The sequence below is a fragment of the Octopus bimaculoides genome, chromosome 4, assembly GCF_001194135.2.
Source record: "Octopus bimaculoides isolate UCB-OBI-ISO-001 chromosome 4, ASM119413v2, whole genome shotgun sequence".
NCBI classification, from domain to species: domain Eukaryota; kingdom Metazoa; phylum Mollusca; class Cephalopoda; order Octopoda; family Octopodidae; genus Octopus; species Octopus bimaculoides.
Window position 1 is genome coordinate 129,576,763 of NC_068984.1, and position 4,927 is coordinate 129,581,689.

The 4,927-nt window shown below is 36.8% G+C and overlaps 2 protein-coding genes across 2 annotated transcripts in view; one reads left to right on the forward strand and one right to left on the reverse strand.

Moving 5' to 3' along the window:
• LOC106872441 (zinc finger protein 721) overlaps positions 1–2,959 on the reverse strand; it is a 15,103-nt gene extending 12,144 nt beyond the window's left edge. The window contains exon 1 of the mRNA XM_052967490.1: positions 1,511–2,959. The gene's annotated coding sequence lies outside the window, so the exon portion shown is untranslated. The remainder of the gene's footprint in view (positions 1–1,510) is intronic.
• LOC106872433 (zinc finger protein 208) overlaps positions 1–4,927 on the forward strand; it is a 43,597-nt gene that overhangs the window by 34,634 nt on the left and 4,036 nt on the right. The window lies entirely within an intron of this gene.

Here is a 4,927-nt window from a genome sequence, read left to right on the forward strand (position 1 = left end):
TTTCTTTTTTAGGGGGAATCGCATGACCGTGACATATAGAACACATTATCGAAAACGAAAATCGCCAAAATAAAAAAATAAAAAAGTTATAGCCATTTTCCCTCAGTGTCTAATTCCAATGTCCACCAAAAAAGGTTACATCCGTGGAGACTGACTGTATTTCAATGTTATTGATAATCACTCAACAAGTGGAAACCACTTGGGCAAACTTTTCTCAACAACGCTAAGAGTAAAAGATGTTCTATATGACAGATTCTACCAGTATCCGAAGTTTCAAAGTGTTTAGTTACAAAAAATTAATTTCTCGATCTGCCGATGAAAGTGAAATGATCCATAAACGGTGCTGTGGTACTCTGTGCCATCTTTTTTAATGTATACTTTTTTGGACGAGAGATCACGTAAAGGTTTCTGCTGTTCCCATGGGGACAAACATTCACAACTTCCGCTATGTCCGGCAATCAAGGCTTCGACTGGCGAAAATGACGTAGATGTTTATAACTTTTGGACTATTAATCTCCAAGAAAAATAATGCAGTTTTCTCATCAGCAAGTAAAATACATCAGAAATACATTTTCAACTGGTTAGAAGAAATTTAGCAAGATCTCCATCGTGTACAATTAACGATATTTGAAGACTGAAAAACGTCACGACTACCAAAAAAAAAAAAAAAAAAACTGCATATAGGCGCAGACATTGGCTGTGATAAGAATTTTGCATCCCAACCACACATAATTCCGGGTTTAGTCTCACTGTAAGGGTCAAGTGTCTTCTGCTATAGTCTTTGGGCAGACCAAAGCCTTGTGAGTAGAATTGTTAGACGGAAACTGAAAGAAGCCCGTCACATATGTGTGTGTCTCCCACCGCCGCTCGACAATCAGTGTTGGTGTGTTTACGTACCCGTAACTTAACGGTTCGGCGAAAGGACCGACAGAAGAAGGGCGGAGGTAAAGAATATGTACACCACCAGTTTTCAGCGTGACAAAAAAAACCCTAACCTTAAAATTGGGTGTACATATTCTTTACTTTCGTCCAGAAGTACCAGACTTGAAGAAGAAAAAAGTATTAGGGTCGATTCATTCGTCAAAAGATTATTCAAGACGGTACCCCCCAGTATGGCAGCAGACTAACGACCGAAAGACGTAGAAGATACGAGTAAATATGATCGCTAGAATAAACTTGAAGGTTTGTTATTGCTTAAAATGCGTCTCTAATGTAGTGGTGAAGAGAATTAATATCTGTGTGACTAGTAACATAACATGAAAAGGTTTTCAATTAGCAGATCTGTAATTACTTTATATCACCTGTAACAGTCAGGTATTTCTTCTTTTTTTTTTTCAAAAAATAGCAAATCAACATTTAAGTTTTGAAGTATTACCCTCACTTCAAAGAAAAGGTCACCAAGAAGACGAAACTTCCACAGAAATACTGCATGATTGTAAGGTTCACGTATTAATCCTGCTATTTACATACATTATTACGGATTTATTCAAGTAAATCTTTGTCAACTTACCGCTTCTAACATGTCAACAGTGAATCGCTGTGTTGACGAAACTCCTAAAGAAATTCTCTCGTTGTTAGACTGGGATTTTCAAATGTTTCCTCCACTTTATTTCTACGACATAAACGTTCGGGTAGCTTCCTGACTGTAGACATCAATTCGTATCTTGTCACATTGCGCCAATGAACACGACCTGGTGTCCTTAAATGCACTTTCCATCACAGATATATCAGCGTGTATATTACAATATTACAGCTACCCCTTGTTTCAATATTTATTAAATATATCTATGTTTTGATTTTTTTTTCAAACTATGTACCCTTTATTGTTGAGATTCGAAATGAAAATAACACGAACGAATGCGGATTAAGGGTGTCCAATCAATTATTATCTGTTAATGGAAGTTCCGGATAGCGCACAGATTTCATTAAAATAAAAATGGAAACAGAGAAACAATGAAAGAAAACAGGAAGAAAAACATCAATTCAACATCAAAAAGCGGAAATCACACATACGCGCGCGCACACCACTAATAATATACCATACCAACCAAATCAGACTCCAGTCTGATTTGGTATGATATATTTTGTTCCATTTTGTAGATGCAATTTTAATAAAGCACTCCGAAATTAGAAAAATCAAAAATCTGCAACAATCTCTGTCCTATGAGTATCGAATAATGGGTTTTCAACTGTGTAAAGAAACTAATTGTGGTGATTGTAGTTTTGACAGTGATTGTGGTGAAAGCAGAGACAGTGTTGATGATGATGATGATGGTCGAAATAAGTATGGGAAGAGGATAAAATAGTATCGGTGGTTATAATCGCGACAGGAGCAGTGTGATGCTGAGGTGATGGTGGTAATAGTGGTGTTGATGATAGTGTTAGTTGTGTGATGGTGGTATTGTAGTGGTTATACTGGTTGTGGTGGTGAAAGTGACTGTCAAGGTAACCGTCATGATAACGTTGACGGTAGTGTTTGTGGTTGCAGTGGAAGCAATGACAATGCTGCTGATGATGTTGGTTGTTGTGGTGGTGGTTGTGATATGGTGGTGGTGGTCGTCGTGCTGCTCCTGTTGGTTTGGCGGAGGTCTGCGCTCTCCGAGTGCTTTTCTAGTTAAATATTGTTATTGTTTTTGTTGAATAAAATTTGTTGAAAAAAAGCCGCAATAATTATGCACCAACCCAATAATAAATGATCGCGACAAAAAGAAAGTTGGTTGTTGTTATTAATCTAGAACAACATACAAACGAATTCGACTACACTAACCAGTCTTGCAACTAAATAATAAGTGGGAAATAGAGACAGATACGAATTGATGTCTAAAGAGTGAAGAAGCAATCATGACGTTAACGTAGAATAAAAGTGAATAAAACCTTTGAAAATCCCAATTTAACAACACGATTAATTTCTTTTGGAGTTTGATCGTCAAACTGATTCACTGTTGACAAATTAGAAACGGTAAGTTGACAATGATTTACTTGAATATATATATACTAATGTGTGTAAATACAGAATTATTTCGTGAACCCTTCAACCATACAGTCATTCAATACACATAGAAACACACCGAAACAAAAATATTGACTCGTCGTTATCGCCTTGAAGATTTTTACCTACAGAATAATACTTCCACATTGGAACGTTGCTCTGTTATTTTTGAAGAAGGAAAGAGAAAAGAAAAAGAAAACGCACCCTTGTTGCCTGTAATATAAAATAAATTACAGATCTGTTAATTGAAAACCCTTTTCATGTTGCTAATTACACAACTCTCTTCACAATTACATTATGCTCTGAAATGACTGATTACACACATTTTAAACCAAAAAATGTACTCTAACGAATCTAATAATATTTATTCGTGCATTAAGTTTATTTTTAATAATTATTTTATCTTTTGTAATAAAATTCGCTGGTGTCTGGATATGGAACGAAAAGAACTGTATGTGATGAGAAACATGGGTTTGGGTGATTCATAGTCTCTACATAAAAATATTCAACTACATAAATTTTCATAAATTGTCAGGTTGAAACTCTTGGAAATGATTACCAGTCTTTTATTAATTACACCTTCAGTAGTACAAACTATTTTTGCATTGGTTTTATATTATCGTACATTGTAGGGAAAGGTCTAGAATAAGGTTTTTGATTTGTAATTGAATTACCGATGTTGATGGCAGAATTTCACTAAAACTAGGGCTGTCCACTGTTAAATTGTAAGTTGATGTTAACATAGAAGACGCATTGCAGAATTTTTGAGACTTTTTCATGAGAGACATTTATTACTTTCAAAGAAATAGAAAACTCGGTTAATATCTAGTTTAACACCCGGCCACAAAAAAAAAAAAAGAAAGAAAGAAGTGTATTACGTGTGAAAAATGTGTAGGAAACGAATCTGAAAACAAAAAATTGCGCAAAAGAACCCATACATCCATTTTTTCCATACATACATTTTTCATATATCCATCTTTCTCCATTTTCTCCAGTGGCTCATACTAGCTTCATTTCTTTCAAGCCTACATATGTCCTCAACAGTCATGGCTCATGTTTCACTGGCGTTTAGCTTGGCAGTACGCACACAAGAGGCCCTTTGTCATCAGCAGAGGTAGGAGCTATCTGAACTTTGCCCAGGCTATTTTTTTTCTAGACCATAACCCACACCACCAGATATTTTAAGCATCTCAGCAACAATTCCTGATGGGCTGGGAGCTTTTCCTGACTTCATATCCTTAATTGCTTTATCTACCATGGTGCTATCAAGTCAGGTAGCTGGTACCTCGACTGGGTCAACATTTGGCAGGCTCTCCTCCTCCCATTCATTTTCCACATTCAGCAGCCTTTCATAATAGCATTTTCAAGCCTCTTTCTTTGCAGAATCATTAAAAGCAAATGCACCATCATCCATGTGGACACATTTCTTTCAGGTAGCATCACAATTTTCTCTCACACACTGTTTTGCAATCCGAAATACTTCAGTTCTTTGGTCCTCAAAATTGGCAAACTTCTTTTTTGCTTCTCCTTTGGCTATATATACCTATCTCTCAGCCTCTCTTCTGGCTATCTGGTACAGTTCCCTGTTACCCCCACTCTTCCAGAGCTGTCTCTTTGCTTTAATGGCCTTATTTACTGTATTATTCCACCCCCACGTTACTCTATGTCTGGAAGGAACTTTGCACCAACTGCAGATTTGGTCCGTGGTGCTCAGTAAGAAGTCACTTAGGAATTTCCAGTTACCCTCTCTGTAGCTCCTCCTCCTTCTCGTCAAATTTCTCAATGAGGATGTCCCTAAATCTCTGACCATGTGAAGGGTTCTTAAGCTTCCAAATCCTTCTTTTCTGGATTGGTCTGCTTCTTAGCATCCTTCTGGCCTCGAGTCTAAAGTCACTAATAACTAGTCTATGCTGGTGGGAGGGGGTACATTATTCATCA